This window comes from Desmodus rotundus, chromosome 8 (genome assembly GCF_022682495.2).
Source record: "Desmodus rotundus isolate HL8 chromosome 8, HLdesRot8A.1, whole genome shotgun sequence".
Taxonomy (NCBI): Eukaryota; Metazoa; Chordata; class Mammalia; order Chiroptera; family Phyllostomidae; genus Desmodus; species Desmodus rotundus.
This window is the reverse complement of record NC_071394.1, coordinates 72,937,371-72,957,452: the sequence shown is the minus strand read 5'-3', so window position 1 is coordinate 72,957,452 and position 20,082 is coordinate 72,937,371. Positions and strand designations below refer to the sequence as shown.

The 20,082-nt window shown below is 38.4% G+C and overlaps 1 protein-coding gene across 7 annotated transcripts in view; it reads left to right on the top strand.

Annotated features, from left to right (window-relative positions):
* Nucleotides 1–20,082, top strand: part of MITF (melanocyte inducing transcription factor) — a 237,878-nt gene that overhangs the window by 47,243 nt on the left and 170,553 nt on the right. The window lies entirely within an intron of this gene.

Here is a 20,082-nt window from a genome sequence, read left to right as displayed (position 1 = left end):
CCTCAAAGAGATATTTTCAGCCCTTGTTCAGCACTATTCATAATCGGCAAGAGGTAGAGGCAACCCAAATGTCTGTTAACAGATGAATGGATAAACACAATATGCTATGTACATACAATAGAGTATTATTCAGCCTTGAAAAGGAGGGCAGTCTGTCATACGACACAACACGATAAAACCTGAGGACATTATGGGAGGTGAAATAAGCCAGTCACAAAAAGAAAAATACTGTATGATTTCACTTACATGAAGTAGCTACAGTGGTCAAATTCATAGGAATGGAACTTAGAATCATGGTTTCCAGGGGCTGGGGGTGGGAGTGGGAAGGAGAGTTTTTTAATTTTTATTTTTTAGTGGATATAGAGTTTTAGTTTTACAAGATAAGGAAGTTTAGGAGATATGTTGCACAGCATTGTGAACGTTCTCAACACCATTGAACTATATACTTAAAAGATGGTAAATTTTATGGTATGTGCTTTTTTAACCAGAGTTTTCAAAAATTGTGTTTATCTTCTGGTACTAATTTAACTACTTAATTGAGTTATTTGAACTTCTGACTCGAGGTTGCCAAACCTGAGCCTATAAGCTAAATGTGGCCCACAGACACATTCAGATGGACCCAACAATCTGGTTTTGGCCAGATTGTATTGGTGGTCAACATTTTAAAAGATTAGGAAATTCACATGAGCATCTTTATTTCTAGCTTCTCTTGGAAAACTTGGAAAATCTGGAAACTTGGAGCAGACAGCTGAAAAGTTTCCAAGTTGTTTTTCTCCAAGTGTGGTGGTTCTTTGAATGTTATAACTGAGGAAGGATAAATACATGTTTTGTAGTGCATTTCACTAGCACTGGATTAATAGCTGCACACACAAAAAATCATGTTTTCTGGTTTTTTTCTTTAATGAGCCGTCTGGTAAATTCAGACACCCAAGGTCGTCCCTCTTCATGGGATGTTAAGAAAAATAGTTGCTTGTGGAAATTTAAAAATCGTGGCAGTTTGAAAGTTTATGTTGCACAATATTTTATCTTACATCTTTTATCTTTTTTTCATGTAGTCTTTTAAAATAGAGGCTGCACAAGTGGCAGTCATGCATTTTGTAAAGCTGTGTGGTGTATGACATGTGTGCACAGAAGTGTGTGTGCACAAGGCATTATTAGAAATGCTGTATGTTTCATGCTGGGCCTATTTCATTTGTGCAGTAGAACTTAAAAGATACAGTTTCATGCTTTGAATAATAGTGACCAACAGTAGAGAAGGCCTTAGTTTCCAGTTCTGGTGGACTAGAGGTTGTCTGGCGGACCAGACAGCCTTCTGGTTAGAAGACTTGAGTAATAACATTCCTGTCCCCTGAGTGTTACTCCTCCAAGGGCTGACTGATCTGCTGAGTCCTTATCTACACTTGCCAGAAGTGAGGCTGTCATCTCACACAGTTGACCTCTCTGCTTTTGAAGAGATATGATTTTAGTTGATCCATCACTAGCACAGAACTTGTGAAGATGAGTGGTGGATTAGAGAAACGCAACAAAACAAGCAGTTGAACCAAACTGGGCGTTGTAGCTGAAGGGGCCTGATAGTGATCAAAGTGACAGATGTTTGGAGTTGATTTCCCAAATTTTGTTTTACTGCTTTTATCCATTAAACTGGTCAACAGCAGCACTTGCTGGTAAAAACAGGAACAACAGACTCCATTTTTCCTACCAGCTGTTTGAGATGTTCTCTCTCTTTTCTTTTCCCTTTCTTCTCCTCTACCTTTATAATTCTCTTTCCCTCCCTCCTTAAGCTGAATTTACTTTATAATTTTTATAATTCCAAAAGAATAATAACATATACAGGAAAACATAAGTTTCCTACTAACCATCCTCAATCATGCTGTTCTAAAAAATCAATGTTAACATTTTGGTTTGCATCAACAATTCTTTTGCTCATGCAAACAGTATATGTATATAGAAAAATTTATTTGTTTAAATTTTTACAAAAGTGGACTTATACAGTATACAGTGTCCTGTCACTTTCTTTATTGTCCTGACATGATTTCACTGGCATCACTCCAAATTAGTAAATGTAGCTAAAAATCATTTTTAATGGCTGCAGATTTTTTCATAGTACTATGACCTTATCATAATTCATTCACACAATTACCCATCAATTGATTCAGATTGTTTACAAATCCCTCCTCTCCCCCACAAAACCCCAAGTAGTGCTGTTTATTTAACCGCATTTTTGGAAAACCTTTACTGTGTGGTATTTGAAGAAGAAGGTTAAAGGGCTTGTTCTTTTTCATTTTGATTTTATTTATTACTTGATGATTTCATCTGGTTTTGTGAGGTTAGGTCTTCAGCTTTTCTGGTTTGCTAATTTACCTCTCAGGATCTTTGCATTTTGGATATCTATGCTGTAATGCAGGGTTTTTCAATCTTCGCACTATTGTCATTTTGGGCCAGATAGTTCTTTGTTGTGGGGTCTGTCAATGTACTGTAGGATATTTAACAGCATCCCTGGCCTTTACTTACTAGATTCTGGGAGCATGCTAATGCCCCTCTCAAGCTGTGACAACCCAAAATGTCTCCAGACACTTTCAGATGTCCTGGAAGGCAAAAATCAATGGGTTGAGAACCACTGCTGTAATGTATAATCTATATAAAGTGTATATTCAGTAATTGTCATGTGGCAGAAAGTTATTTTTCTTGTATGTTTATCTATACTTGACAACATAAGTCTAATGCCATATAGTATTATTAAAAGTGAATCTCAATATTAGGTTCTAAATAATTAACCTCAGTTGGCTTATGTGTACAAACAGCATTGGTGTCTCATTTAGGTTATGCCACTTTAGTGCCATGCTGGTGTATCTTCACAGGGTCCTCCATCATAAGGCAAGTTATCTTAATCACAGTTTGAGGATTTCTTGGCTGTGGTTGGGGCACACCTACTCAATTAGAAAAGCATGGGAATGCCATTTTAGTCTTACATCATTTTATTCAAATGAGATTCAGGCACTTAATGTGGTATACATAGTCCTACCCATGGCACTCTGGGTATTTCAAGTGTGTAGGAGGCAGTGCCCTCCTTGTCTTTTCCACAGTGTTTCCCCAATTTCTCACCTTGGACAAAATAGCATTTGGGAGGATCACTAGGGGGCTCTCTACTTTCACTATATTCTATAATTATTTTCTGCAAATAGGTGCATTGTATAATTATATAAGTAGCTTCATAATTTACAAATGACTGTGATTGATTTATTGAATTAATCAGGTGTGTATCAGCATATCTGAACAGAGCTAGGCATCAGGCCCTTAATTAGAAATGTGGCCCCTTATCATTTTTTTTTTTTTTGCAAAAGGTCAGATTACCTTGTGTTGGTTTGACTTTGTGTCCTTTTCCAATAGGTGACTATAGAGATTACTGATGTTTCTAGGAGGTGGGGAATAAGCCTGTGTGCATCTCCCTTCTATTTTTTTCTTCAGTCTTCACCTGAGGATATATATTTATGGATTTTAGAGAGAGAGGAAGCGAGGAAAGAAGGGGGAGAAGAGGGAAGAGAATGGGAGAGAGAAACATTGAAGTATTGATGTGAGAGAGAAACACTGATCAATTGCCTTCTGTATGCACATCAACCAAGGATTGAACCAGCAACCTTTTGGTGTGTGGATGACATGCAAACAATGAGCTGTTCAGCCAGGGCATGTCTCCCTTTTTTTGTCTAAGTAGTGAGCTAACTATGTGTTACCCCAATAAATTTAATAAAATAAATAGTGAGCTAAGATGATTCGGAGTTCATTGTCATGTCCTTGGTTGGCATTTTAGTTTCATAGTTTTGTTGTCAGGATAATAGGCAAACATTAAAGTTTACATACATTTATTTAAAAATAATAATGTCATCTACACTGCTTTGCATTTGTGATTTATTTACTTAAACAGACACATACTACTACCCATATCAACACTTAGAATAATCTGAACACTGTAGAATGACCTCCTGTGTCTCTGTCAACCAGTAACTACCACCTAAAAGAATCATTAGTCTAACCTTTATCATTCTGACTCAGTTTTGCCTGTTCTTGAACTTCAAGTAAATAGACTCCACCAATATTTATTTCTTTGCTTCCTTTTTAATAAGAATTTTATTTATTTCTTTTTAGAGAAAGGGGAAGTGAGGGAGAGAGAGACAGAGAGAAACAGCAATGTGCAAGAGAGACATTGATGGGTTGCCTATCATACATCTCCAACTGGGGACCTGTCCCACAAACCAGACATGCGGCCTGACTGGAATTGAACCAGTAGCCTTTTGGTTGGCTTATGGAACGATGCCCAAACTACTAGGCCACATAAGTCAGAGCCCTTTGCCTCTTTTTAAGAAAGCCTGATGTAGTAACTTTCAATTAAAAAATACAGGAAATTATGTAATCACTTCATATTACAAAGAAATCATCTTGGTTTTAAAAAAAGAATGATTTTTTTCTTACTTTATTTAAAAATCAATCTGTTCAGGGGTACAGAAGATGGTGGCGAGATAGGTGGGAGCAGAATCCACATCCCCCTATGCACGGGTGAAACACCTAGCTAATCTGAGGAACAGAGTGAACAGCCAACGGTATTCCAGCATATATGAATATTGGAGACCAAAACTTGTAGAGGACATTGAAAAATCAGATGGTGAGGCAATAAAACATGGAGCTGTGAAAAGACCAGAGTTAGACCCAAACAGGGGTCATCCTAACAACAGAGACAGTGAGACAAATTTCACTTTGCTACTCCAGAGAACTTGTGAGGTGGGAGCGGTGAATACCAGTAAACATGCACTGGAAGAGGAAACCCACCAGCAAAGGAACCACCAACAGATAACAATGGAAGCAGGTGAAGGAGGGAGTGGAAGCCACACTAACCTCAATCCAGGACTGATCTGGAAATACAACTAAACAGTGGAAAAATTAACCAGAACAAACAAATGAGTAAGAGCCAGAGAGAAGCCTCAAAACCTTGTACATACAGAAGAATCAGCTTCAACACAACCTGTCCACACGTGCAAAACAGAATACAAAACGTGGTGGACAGAGTGACCCTAGGTTAACCAGCTGGAGGGAAGGACCCACCAAAGAAAGACCCAACAAAATCAAAACCCAAAGAGTTACAGAGAACCAACATAAACAACAGCCCAAGACCAGCAAGCTCAGGAGATTAAGGAGACTGCACCACTAAATCCCACAGGTATTCTACCGTAGAAGTTCACACCAAAAAGCCAGGGAATCAGAACAGATCAATTTAAGAGGCAGAGGCTAACAAGAAGAGTCTCACAAACAATGGGAAGACAAAGAAACAATCCCCAAATGAAAGGACACGAGGAAGCCTCAGAAAGAATGCTAAATGAAATAGACGCAAGTCAACTATCAGATACTGAGTTCAAAGCAATGGTTATCAGGAAGCTCACTGAGCTCACAGAGAATTACCAGAAACTACAGGGAAACTCCAATGAACTCACCGCAAACTATATCAATATGAAAAAGGAAATAGAAACTATCAACAAGGGCCAAGAGGAAATGAAGAATACAATTTCTGAACTGAAGAACACAGTAGAAGGAATAAAAAGCAGACTTGATGAAGCAGAGGATTGGATCAGTGACCTGGAGGAACAGGTAGAAAAAAACACCCAGAATGAGCAAGAAAAGGAAAAGAGGCTCAGAAAGAATTAAGAGGGATTAGGGAAATGCAGGAAAATATGAAACATAATAATATCCGTATAATAGGGATACCAGGAGGGGAAGAAGAAGAGCAAGGGATAGAAAACCTGTTTGAAAAAGTAATGATGGAAAACTTCCCTAATTTGTTGAGAGAAAAAGTCACACAAATCCAGGAATCACAGAGAGTCCCAATCAAGAGGAAAGCAAAGAGACCCACTGCAAGACACATCATAATTAAAATGGCAAAATTCCAAGACAAAGAGAGGATCTTAAAGGCAGCAAGGGAGAAACAGGAAGTAACATACAAGGGAGCCCCAATGAGGTTAGCAGCTGACTTCTCAATGGAAACGCTCCAAGCCAGAAGACAATGGCAAGACATGTTCGAAGTAATGAGAACTAGAGGCCTGCAACCAAGGCTACTTTACCCAGCAAGGCTCTCAATTAAAATGGAAGGCCAAATAAGGAGCTTCCTAGACAAAAGAAGTCTAAAAGAGTACACCTCCACCAAACCAGCTCTGCAAGAGATGCTAAAGGGACTGCTTTAAGGAAAGGAAGGAAAAGAGAGGGGAACGTAGATACGAAAAAATGGCAATGAATAAGTACCTATCAATAATAACCTTAAACATTAATGGATTAAATGCTCCAATGAAAAGACATAGAATAGCTGAATGGATAAGAAAACATGACCCACACATATGCTGCCTACAAGAGACCCACCACAGGAGAAAAGTACTACAGAGACTGAAAGTGAAGGGCTGGAAACAAATTTTCCAAGCAAATGGACAGGAAAAAAAAAAAAGCAGGGGTAGCAATACTCATATCAGACAAAATAGACTTCCAAAGAAGGGCCATAAAGAGAGACCCAGAAGGTCACTTCATAATACTCAAAGAAGAATCCACCAAAAGACATAAACATTGTAAATATATATGCACCCAACATAGGAGCACCCAAATACATAGAAAAAATCGTGGAGGACTTCAAGAAAGATATTGACAGCAACACGATTATAGTAGGGGATTTTTAAACCCCACTGTCAAAGATGGACAGATATTCCAAACAAAATATCAACAAAGATATTGTGGCATTGAACAATGCCCTAGATGAAATGGACTTAACTGATATATATATAGAGACTTTCATCCCAAAGAAGCAAAATACACATTCTTTTCAAATGCACGTGGAACATTTTCAAAGATAGACCACAAGATAGGACACAAAGCAAGCCTCAACAAGTTCAAGAAAATTGAAATCCTATCAAGCATTGTCTCCAACCACAAGGGACTGAAACTAGAAACCAACCTGAAGAGAAAAACACAAAACACTCAAAATCACGGAGATTGAATAGCATGCTATTAAACAGTGAATGGGTGAATAATGAGATTAGGGGAAAATCAGAAAGCTTCTGGAAAGAAACGAAAATGAATTCGCAACAACCCAAAACTAATGGGACACAGTGAAGGCAGTGTTGAGAGGGAGGTTCATAGCCATACAGGCCTACCTAAAAAAGAGAGAAACATTTCAAACAAAGAACCTAACCCTACACTTACAAGAACTCGAGGAACAACAACAAAGACAGCCCAGAGGAAGTAGAAGGAAGGAACTAACCAAGATCTGCACAGAATTAAATGACATAGAGACTAAAAGCACAATTCTGAGGATCAATAAATCCAGGAGCTGGTCCTTTGAAAAGATAAACAAATCGACAAGCCTCTGAGCAGGCTCGTCAAGAAAAAAAGAGAGAGGATCCAAATAAACACAATTAGAAATGAAAGAGGAGAGATTACAACCGATACCACAGAAATACAAAGAATTGTAAGAAATTACTACGCAAAACTGTATGCCAAGAAATTTGAAAACCTAGGTGAGATGGACAAATATCTAGGAAAATACAATCCTCCGAAACTCAGTGAAGAAGAAGTGAAAAACCTGAACAGGACAATAACAGCAGACGAAATTAAAGCAGTAATCAAGAAACTCCTGACACACAAAGCCCTGGACCTGACAGTTTCACAGGAGAATTCTACAGAGCATTTAAGGGAGAGCTAATCCCCATCCTTGACAGACTATTCAAAAAAATCCAAACTGATGGAAGACTCCCAAACTCTTTTTATGAAGCCAGCATCATCCTTATCCCCAAACCAGATGAAGACACAACAAAGAAAAACTTCAGGCCAGTATCGCTGATGAACATAGATGCTAAAACGTTCAACAAAATATTGGCAAATTGCATCCAGAAATAAACTAAAAAGACCATACACCATGGCCAACCAAGATTCATCCCAGGATAGAAATATGGTACAATATTCACAAATCAATAAACGTAGTACCTCACATAAACAAAAGCAAAGACAAAAATCACATGATCATATCAATATTTGTGGAAAAAGCAGTTGATAAGGTACAGCACCCATTTATGACAAAAACACTCGGCAAAGTGGGAATAGAGGGAGCATTCCTCAACATAATAAAGGCTATATATGAGAGACCTACAGCCAACATCATACACAATGGGCAATAACTAAAATGTTTCCCACTAAGATCAGTAACAAGACAAGGTTGTCCACTTTCACCACTTGTATTCAAAATAGTATTGGAAGTTTCAGCCACAGCAATCAGAGAAGAAAAGGAAATAAAAGGTATCCAAATTGGAAAGGAGGAAACAAATTGTCATTGTTTGAAGATGACATGATAGTGTACATAGAAAATACTACACACTCTTCCAAAAAACTGCTTGACCTAATAAATGAATTTGGCAAAACATCAGGATACAAAGTCAATATCCAGAAGTCAAAGGCATCTTTGTATGCCAACAATTAAACATCAGAAGCAGAAGTTAGGAAAAAATCCCATTTGATATAGTAACAAGAAAGATAATGTACCTAGGAATAAACCTAACCAGGGAGGTAAAAGCCTTGTTGTCAGGAAACTATACAACACTGAAGAAAAATAATTTAAGGAAGACAAAAAACAAATGGAAGCTTGTACCACGCAAATGGATTGGAAGAATTAACATCATCAAAATGTCCATACTACCCAAAGCAATTTATAAATTCAGTGCAATTCCTATTAAAGTACCCATGACGTATTTCACAGATATAGAATAAACACTTCAAAAATTTGTGTGAAACCATTACTGACCCTGAATAGTTGCTGCAATTTTGAGAAAGAAGAACAAAATAGGAGGGATCACAATACCTGATACCAAACTGTATTACCAGGCCACTCTAATCAAAACAGCCTGGTATCGATATAAAAACAGGCACATAGAACAATGGAACAGAACAGAGAGCCCAGAAATAAACCCAAGTCTCTGTGGTCAATTAATTTTTGACAAAGAGGGCAGGAGTATAAATTGGAGTGAAAATTGCCTCTTCAAGCAAATGGTGTTGGGAGAGTTGTATAGCTACATGCAAAAAAATGAAACTCGAGAACCAACTTACACCATACACAACAATAAATTCAAGGTGGATAAAATACTTAAATGTAAATTGTGACACCATTAAAGTTTTAGAGGAGGACATAGGCAGGAAAATCTCAGATATTTCATGCAGCAGTATTCACTGACATGTCTCCTGAGGCAACGGACATAAAGGAAAGAATAAACAAATGGGATCTATTCAAAATAAAAACTTCTGCATGGCTAAAGAAAACAGCATTAAAATAAAGAGAACCAACTGTATGGTAAAACGTATTTGTCAGTGATACCTCAGACAAGGGTTTGATCTCCAAAATAAGTAAAGAACTCACACAACTCCGCTCCAGGATGACAAGCAACCCAATTAAAAAATGGGCAAAGGACTTGAACAGACACATCTCCAAGGAGAACATATAAAGGGTCTAGAGACATATGAAAAGATGCTCAGTATTGCTAGCTATCAGAGAGATGCAAATTAAAACCAGTTTGAGATACCACCTCACACCGGTGAGAATGGCCAACATAAACAAAGCAACAAAGAAGTGTTGGAGACGTGTAGAGAAAAGGGAATCCTAGTGTATTGTAGGTAGGATTGCATAATGGTGCAACCACTATGGAAAAACAGTATGGAATTTCCTCAGAATACTTAAAATGGGTCTATCTGCCTTTTGACCCAGCAATTCCACTGCTAGGATTATATTCTAAGAACCCTGAAACACCAATCCAGAAGAACCTATGCACTCCAATGTTTATAGGAGCACAATTTACAATAGCCAAGTGATGGGAGCAACCTAGGTGCCCATCAGTAAATGAATGGATCAAAAACTATGGTACATTTACACAATGGAATTTTATGCAGAACAGAGAAAGAAGGAGGTCCTACCCTTTGCAACAGCATGGATGAAACTGGAAAGCATTATGCTAAGCGAAATAAGCCAGGCGGTGAAAGACAAATACTATATGGTCTCACCTAATCAACAAAACAAAGAAACAAGCAAAATATAACCGAAGACACTGAAATTGGGAACAGGCAGTGACCAGAGTGAGAGGGGAGGGAATTTCAGGGGAAAAGGGTAAAGGGTTTGTAGGAACAATTATAAAGGACACATGGACAATAACAGGGTGGAAATGGGATGGAGGTGGGGAGTGCTGGGGTTTGGGCTGGGGTGCGGGGAAAAGGCAGAGAACTGAACTTGAACAAAAAAATAAAAAAAATCAATGTGTTCATAAAATTTATATGTATTTATATAGCTAGTATATATTTTTATTTTTAATAATATTTCATTGTTTATGCTCTTATAGTTGTACTGACTTTTCCCCCTTTGCCCCCCTTCACCCAGCAACCCCACTCACTTAGGCAATCTCCCCCCACACCCATTGTTCATGTCAAAGGGTCATGTGTATAAGTTCTTTGGCTTCTTCATTTCCTATACTGTATTTTACATCCCCATAGGTATTCTATAACCTATTTGTACTTCTTAATCCCCTCACCACTTCACCCATTACTCTTCAGCCCTTCCCATCTGGCAAACAGCAAAACACTCACCTTACCCATGATTCTGTCTCTGTTAGTCTTGTTTGCTTAGTTGTTTTTTAGATTCAATTGATGATCGATTTATATATTTTTTCCATTTTATTGTTCATAGTTCTGATCTTTTTCTTAAATAAGTCCCTTTAACATTTCATATAATAATGGGTTGGTGATGATGAGCTCCTTCAGTTTTTTCTTGTTTGGGAAGCTCTTTATCTGCCCTTCGATTCTGAATGATAGCTATGCTGGGTAGAGCAATCTTGACTGTTGGTCTATGCTTTTCATGACTTTGAATATTTCTTGCCAATTCCTTCTAGCCTGCCAAGTTACTTTTGAAAAAAGAGCTGACAGTGTTATGGGAACTCCCCTGTAGGTAACTAGCTTCTTTTCTCTTGCTGCTTTTAAGATCCTCTCTTTATCTTTAACCTTTGACATTTTAGTTAGGATGTGTCTTGGAGTAGTCTTCTTTGCACCAATCTTGTTTGCGACTCTCCATGCTTTCTGGATTTGCATGTCTATTTCCTTCACCAAATTATGGGAGTTTTCATTCATTATTTTTTAAAATAGATTTTCAATCTCTTGCTCTTTCTGTTCTCCTTCTGGCACCCCTACGATGTGAATGTTGGACCTCTTAAAGTTGTCCCATAGCCTGCTTATAAAATCCTCATTTTTTGGGATTCTTTTTTCTTCTTGTTGTTCTAAATGGTTGATTTTTTGCTTCCTTATGTTCCATATCATTGATTTGAATCTCAGCTTCATCTACTGTACTGTTGTTTCCCTGTAAGTTCTTCTTTATTTTATTTAGTGTATCCTTCATTTCTGACTGGATCTTTTTTATGCTGTTGAGGTCCTCACTAAGTTCCTTGAGTATCCTTTTAAACAGTGTTTTGAACTCTGCATCTGATAGATTGCTTATCTCCACTGCATTTAGCTCTTTTTTTGGAGTTATGATCTGTTCTTTCATTTGGGCCATGTTTCTTTGCCTTCTTGTTTTGACAGCTTCCTTGTGTTTGTTTCTATGTATTTGTGCTCCTCATACTATCCACACTTTTTGGATTCTTCTTTCTTCTTGTTGTTCTGATTGGTTGTTTTTTGCTTCCTTTTGTTCCAAATTATTGATTTTATTCTCACCCTCATTCACTCTATTGTTGTTTCTTTGTAAATTGTTCTTTATTTTGATTAGTGAATCCTATGTTTCTGCTTGGATCTTTTCTATGCTGCTGAGGTCCTCACTAAGTTCGTTGCACATCCTTATAAATAGTGTTTTAAACTCTGCATCTCATAAATTGCTTACCTCCATTTCATTTAGCTCTTTTTCTGGAGTTTTGATATGTTCTTTCATTTGGGCCATGTTTGTTTGTCTCCTCATTTTGGCAGGATCCCGGTGTTTGTTTTTATGTATTAAATAGAGCTGCTTTGACTCTGTGTCTTGGTAGTGTGGCCTAATGTAGTAGGTGTCCTGTAGGGTCCAGTGGCATAGTCTCCCCTATCACCCAAACTAGGTACTTGAGGTGCACCCTTCATATGGCTTGAGTACACCCTCCTCTTGTAGTTAAGTCTTGATTGTTGTTGGCAGGTTAATGGAAGAGATTTACCCAGGCCAGTCAGCTGCAGGGATTGGCTGTGGTCACTTGCCACCAACCTCCACCCTCCCTGGGGGATCAGCTGTGCTGGGGCAGGGTGGTGGTGCTCTGACATGGTCAGTAGCTGTCCACTGGGTGCACTGGCCCTGTGGTTTCCTAAGTGATGCAGGCAAAGGTCAGCCACCACCTGTGGTTTGCCCAGGGCCACGCTGCATGAGCTATAAAGCAATGTGAAATGGCTGTTACTTGTGCTGGGCTTGGAGATTCCAAAATGCAGCCAAATTATGAACCTAGGCTGGCTGCTGCTAGTGCTGGGCCTGGGGTTCACTGAGCTCAGCTGTTGCATGTTTGATAGGATTTACAAAGTTGTGAAACATGAGCCAATACCTGCCATTTATATGAAAAAGCATTTTGGGTGGGCTCATAAGTTGGGTGGGGCGGAGTCTGTGGGGAACTCCAAGGCAGGTCAAACAGTGTTATCCAGGTTGTTGGAATGTCAGATATGGCACCAGCTTGCTGGCTCTATGACTTTGTGGGGGGAAGGTTTAGAAAAGGGACAATAGCCTCTGCTCCCCTTGACGCCAGACACTTCAGTTTTTCCTGGTATGGCACTTGTACTTGTCAAGCTGGTAGTACCCAACCGCTGGGGCTCAGAGGGAGTGAGTCTGAGTAGGTGAGTCTGTGTGTGGGTTCTTTAAGAGGAAGTGCTTGGGGCTCCAGAAATTTCTTCCACTGGCTCAATCCACACTGGTTTTTGCAGCCAGAAGTTGTGGGGACTTATCTTCCTGCACAGCGCCCTGGGCTGGGGTCTGGTTTTGGGCTTGGGCTCGTCGATTCTGAAATATCCCTCCTGAATTTTTATTCACCACACTTGGGTGTGGGCCTAGCCTGTTCCGTGTCTGCACCCCTCCTACCAGTCTGGATGGATGTAGTTTCGTTAATTCCATAATCGTCAGACTTCCATTCAACTTGATTTCTGAGTAATGGTTCTGAGTAATGGTGGTTCTGTACTTTAGCTGTTATTTTGATGTGGTTGTGCAAGGAGGTGAGCCATGTCTGCCTATAGTATCATCTTGATGAAAGTCATAACTAGTGTGTTAAATCAATCTTACATATTTCAAATGCACAGAAAATTGTAAGTATACAAATATACATTTTTAGATGGTCTGTTATTTCTTTTTATTTTGTTCATGTGTATAGCATACCAAATTATATAGAACAAGGGCCCCTTCCATGATAAATTATTTAAAATCCATTGTTATAAATCAAAATTTTAATTTTCTGCTCTTATTTTAGAAGATTGAGTTTAGTTGTTACTCCTTTGAGGATTATGGCAATTATATTTTTGGTGTAAAAATAGGATGTGATCTGACAGGATTTTTTCTGATAATTATCTATCAGTGCTTGTGATGAATCTTTTGAACTAGGTAGAAAAATCTTTAGTGCTTTTTGGATGCACGTAGTTTGTGAAGCTGACAAGCAAGCTTTTTTCCTGAGAATTGTAAAAACAAACCTGGGAGGACTGACCATTTACTGAGTCCACCTTGGTTGCCTTGACAACAAAGTAAACATTTCATAATACTTGGCCAAAGGCCTTAAACAAGGGTTGCCTAGGGGTTGTCATTAAGACAGAAGCAGCAAGACCACATTTAGCTGATAAAAGTTGTAGTCTTTTGCTCTAAGTTTAAAAATACTTTTGGATTTTTTATTTTATTTTTTTATTTTTTAATCTATTTTATTGATTATATTTTAAAAATGGGGCTATTAAAATTGCCCCATTTTTATTCTGCCCTTTATTCACCTCTTCCTTGTACCCACCCATCCACCATCATTCCCCTACCTTAGTTCGTGTCCATGGGCCATACATATAAGTTCTTTGGCTTCTTCATTTCCCATACTATTATTCTTAAACTCCCCGTCTATTTTGAACCTACCATTTATGCTCCTTATTCCCTGTTTGTTTTCCTCCATTCTCCTCACCCCACTTGCTGATAACCCTCCATGGGATCTGTATTTCTGTGAATCTGTTCCTGTTCTGGTTGTTTGCTTAGTTTGTTTTTGTTTTTGTTTTTATAGGTTTGGTTGTTGATAGTTGTGAGTTTGTTGTCATTTTATTGACAGATTTTGGTCATCTTCTTTTCTTAGATAAGTCCCTTTAACATTTCATATAATAAGGGCTTGGTGATAATGAACTCATTTTTTCTGCTATTTTATCTGCCCTACCATGCTAAATGATAGTGTTGCTGGATAGAGTAATCTTGGATGTAGGTCCTTGCCTTTCATGACTTCCGATACTTCTTTCCAGCCCCTTCTTGCCTGTAAGGTCTCTTTTGAGAAATCAGCTGACAGTATGATGGGACCTCCTTTGTAGTAACTGTCTCCTTTCCTCTTGCTGCTTTTAAGATTCTCTCCTTCTCTTTAATCTTGGCTAATGTAATTATGATGTTCCTCCTTGGGTCCAACTTCTTTGGGACTCTCTGAGCTTTCTGGACTTCCTAGAAGTCTATTTCCTTTGCCAGATTGGGGAGGTTCTCCTTTATTATGTTTTCAAATAAGTTTTCAATTTCTTGCTCTTCCTCTTCTCCTTCTGGCACCTTTATGATTTGGATGTTGGAATGTTTAAAGTTGTCCTAGAGGTTCCTAAGCCTCTCTTCATTATTTTGAATTCTTGTTTCTTCATTGTGTTCCCATTGAATGTTTATTACTTCCTTGTGCTCCAAACAATTGATTTGAGTCCTGGTTTCCTTCCCTTCACTCTTGGTCCCCTTCCCTTCACTCTTGGTTCCCTGTACAATTTTCCTTTAGCAACAATTTAACAATGTTTCATAGCCTTCACTTTTTCCTCTGTTTTGCGACCATACTCTGCCATTTCTGTGAGCATCCTGATTACCAGTGTTTTGAACTGTGCATCTGATAGGTTGGCTATGGTTTCATTGCTTAGTTGTATTTTTTTATGGAGCTTTTATCTGTTTTTTCATTTGGGCCATAGTTCTTTGTCTCCACATACCTGTTACATTGTAAGGGGTGGAGTCTTAGGTATTCACCAGTGCAGGGCAACCCACGGTGCTGTGTGGTGGTGCTGTATGTGGGGGAAGGGTCCAAGAGGGAGCAATGCTGCTTGCTGGGCTCTCTGCTGGTTTTCAGTCACTTCCTCCAATACCCACAAGGAAATTGGGCCCTTCTGGTGCTGATTCTTGTGTGGGTATGTTGTAGAACCCTGTGGGTCTCTCCAAGGATCTCTCCTGTGAACCTGGAAGTTTATCCTGCCTCCTCAACCCCCACAGATTTTTTTCAGTCAGAGGTTTTTAGGTTTTATTTCCCCTGTGCCGGAACCTCGGATTGCAAGGTCTGTGTCACTCCCCAGCTGTTCCTCCTGGTTTATCAGCACGCAAATATGAGACCACCTGCTGTGCTGGCGCTGCCTCACCTGTCCGGTCCTCCAGATGCTGCCTTAATGTGAGCCCTCACCACACCAGCTGCCCGTCTCCACCTATCCTACTGGTCTGGATGAATGTTTCTTCTTTAACTCCTTGGTTGCTGGACTTCCATACAGTTGGATTTTCTGGCAGTTCTGCTTATTTTTAGTTTTTAAATTAGTTGTTATCCTTCTTTTGGTTGTGCAAAGAGGCAAAGTGTATCTACCTATGCCTCCATCTTGGCCAGAAATTAAAAAGCATTTTTTTAAATAGCAATATGTGGCAATTTGCTCTTTTAGTCCAAAGGATAATCATTTGGTTTTTGTCAAACCATTTTAATGCCACCTGTGAATGGAAAACTGGATCACTCCTGTCACTGTAGCTGAAGGTTGGTACAGGGAAACACAAAATACCACTCTTTGTGCACGTGCAGTTTTTTTAAACCTGTGTCCTCACATTGCACATATTTACAGGGGTATTTGTTGCAGTATCTACAAGTCATATAAATGAATGTGTCTTGGCATCTACTATATATTAAAGATCATTAAATGATTTTGGAAAGTGAAAAGATTATGGGAAAAAAGATTTTTGGCAAAACAGGAAGGATTTTCTCTTTTATTTGACTCAATAAGAGACATAAAAAAACAGATCGTGCTATAGCAATAAATACTTGAAACGGTATAGATTCTGATAGGTGAGTAATTAAGCACTCAAGGAACACCATTCATTCTTGTCTGTTTTCTTGAATTCTCATGGTCTAATACCATCCTCTTTGGTTTTAAGTGACATTTGTTTTCAGTCTTGTTTTTGAAATCTATTACTTTAACTATACATTTGTTTAAAAAAAACGTGATTCCTTTAGATGATTTGAATATAAAAGTAATTTCTTCCCATTTTGGTGGAGATACTTGAAGTTTTCATCTTTAACCCAGTTTATCCTTATGAGCTGTTGGTGGTGTGGAGACACATATAGTGATACAAATGTGGGACTCCCAGTGCTGTGGGTCAGAGATTACAGTAAACATATGAATGTTGATTTCATACACATCCTTCATTTTAGATATTACAAAGGGCTTCAAACAGATGCTAGATAAAGTGGTGGTTTACAGTTTTAGTTTTTAATTTATCAGCATCCTAATCGAAAAGGAAAAACCCTCCAGAAGTTTATTGTCATCAGTTGTCTGGATCCCAGTTCTGTGACTTTCTGAGGCGGGAACATTTACGTACCCAGCTTATGCCACAACCAACCTGACTGTGCCTCAGTTTCTCCATTTTGAAGTGGGGCTGCTGCTCCTCATGTGACACAGTTGTTGGGAGGATTAAAAGTCCAACCGATTTTACAAATGCTAACACAGTTCCTGGCTCCACAAGAGCTGATTTTTAAAATCATTTTTATGGTAAGAAAACTATGTTGTATTAGTGGAAGCCAGGGAAATAAGCTATTCAATTTCTGTTGTATCATAAACCCTCTTCATGTGGCCTCTGCCAGCTGATTTTACTCACTTTACTGGCTCAGACTCGGTATCCTCAATTGGAAAATGAGAATTTCAATATTTGCCATTCAGAGTTGTGAGGAAAAAAGATACTATGTTTAAAGTACATAGCATGGGATGTTGGCATGTAATAAATATTTAGCAAATGATAGCTGCTGCTCTTATGGTTGTTATCATTTTTATTAGTGTTTGACCATCTATTTCCATTGCAAAGTTTTTGCTGTTATTTTTATAGCCTAGCTATTATTATTTCTCCTTGGATTATTATAATAGCCTTCTAGCCCTTCTCTGTATTGGTATAAAGACCCTACAGGATCTGGCCTTTGCCCATCTCCCCATTCTCCCAAATTGCTCCCCACAGTTTTTTCTACCCACCATGGACTTCATTTATTTTTTCAAATGTATTATGCTACTTCCTTACACAGAGCCTTTGCATGTGCTGGCTTTTCTCCTTGGAACAGTCCTGACCTCTTTTCACCTCCCTTTCTATCTCTTCACTTTCTTGCTCATCCTCTTATTAAGTATCCTTATAGGATCCTTGTACTTGACCTTAAGTTTGCCTTGTACTTAATTATTTAAGTCACTTGTCATTTTACATTTTTGTGTGTGTTCATTTAATGAAGTCTGAGCCCCACCCTAGACTGTAGGTTCTAGTAGAGCAGAGATAATGTCACATTTGGGTATCTTTATTTGGTTCCCTACTACAATCATTTGTTGTGGGAGGGAGTAAATAAATTGATGAATGACTGGGATGGTAGCAGAAAATATCTTGGCAACAATTGAGGAAACAAAAGGAGGTTGTGGGGTGTGAAGTTTATCCCTGGGAGAATGAATAGGGAGAAGGGAGATGAGCTAATAGTGTGGCACTCCCTGGAGGAAGATTGATGTGTTTATGCAGGAGGAAAAATTGTGCAAATGAAGAAATGTAGGGAGGAAGGAAGAAGGAAATAGTTGTGGAGTGTTGGAAAGAGGAAATAACTGAGAAGTGACTTGATAGAAAATTGTGCATGTATTTCCTGTGCTGTAGTTGTTATTTTTGCTCATTTATGCATTTGTCACCTTGGTGTTTTTTATTCTTTTAAGCCTGATTTACAATATTCGCCTTTTCCCCCTAGTACGCCATGTTTATTTATTTACACAGACACACTTACATACCAAAAATGAGTGAAGAAACAATGGCAATCTTACCTTTATTTTGTCTTTCCTTCCTAAGACAAATCCTCCCTCCCATTTATCAGTTTTTTTCACTTGTTATTTCTTCTGTCGAAACTACACTTTTATTTTCTTGTGCTTCTGTACTCTGAAATGATTTCAGTCTCTTTCCCATGACCCCCTTACCAGTTGTAAGTCTTTCAAGCTTCAGCATTGGCATCTCTTTTCAGTTCATGTCACTTAAATGAAGGAGAGATTTTTCAGGGAAGAAATATCTGCTGAGATATTGTCAGGTGCTCAGGTTGCAGGGGCTGAGGAACCAACTGCACATATGTAAGTTTAGTGTTTTTTCTTTTTCAGTCTCTATAAGTTTTTTAGCATTGTGTTAAATGTAGTTCACATAACTTAAAATTTACCATTTAAAAATGGCTTTTAATAGTGCTGTATCTTGTGCAAACATCACTACTATCTAATTTCAGAGCATTTGCTTTACCTGGAAAAGAAGCCTATTAGCAGTTAGTCCCAACTTCCCTTTCTCCCTGTGCTTTGGCAACCATTAACCTACTTTATCTTAATGGAGTTGCTTACTAGCTATTTCGTATAAATGACATTATGCAGCATGGCCTTTTGTGTCTGGCTTCTTTCAGTTAGCATCATGTTTTTAAGTGCATCCTTGTTGTAGCCTTTCAGTACTCCATTCCTTTTTATGGCCATGTAATACTCCATTGTGTGGACACAAACATTTTCTTTATTCATTCCTCAGTTGATGGATGTTTAAGTTGCTTCCACTTTTTGGCTCTTATGAGTAATGCTGCTATGAATATTCTTGTACAGATTTTTGTGTGAACGTGTTTTCAGTCTCTTGGGTATATCCCAAGTAGAATTGTTGGGGGAACTTTGAGGCTTGCAGCAGCAATACCATTTTACATACCTACCAGCAATAGACTAGCAGGGGTGTCCAACCTTTTCGCATCTCTGGGCCACACTGGAAGAAGAGGAGTTGTCTTGGGCCACATGTTAAATACACAAACGTTAATGAATACTGATGAGCAAAAAGAAGGTTTTAAGTACATTTATGATTTTCTGTTGGGCTGCATTCATAGCCATCCCGGGCCACATGTGGCCTATGGCAGCAGCTTGGACACCCCTGGAGGATCCCAGTATTCCATATTCTTGCCAACAATTGCTATTTTCAGTTTCTTTCATTATAGCTATTCTAGCACATTCAAAGTGGTTATGTGTCTGACTTTTTCTGGTGGGCCTTGATTAGTTCTTCTCTTGTCCCTTTCACTTAAAAAATGGGTATTGTTCCTGTCATTTTTATTTGAATTAGATTTTGAAATGGGCCTTTTCTAGGACTAAATGGATCTTGAATACTATTTGAAATACTATTTTATGATTGTAATAAATACGCTTAGAGGAATTAAGTGAACCAGAAAACAGCAGTTATGACCTATATATTGGGATTTCTTCTACTAAATGAAGCCTTGAGTAAATATTCTCATGAATGAATTCTAGAAACCTATCATTACAGGAAAAATGTCAAAAAAAAGATTTGGATAATTAATATTTGTGTCTCTATGTTTTGGAATCTTTTTGTATCATTTTTAAAAACTTTAAATGCTTTTTCTTCATATGCTATAACCATGATGCTTATTCATGTGTAGACTAATCTTATGAGCTCCTTTAAATCCTGTAGGAATAGTTCTGCTAACATTACCCAACCCTGTGTTTTATTCTGTTGTTTCAAGTGGATAGAACATGGTTGAGGGCCCAGCATTAAGAAGCTTAAACAATTATTTCCTCCCATTCATT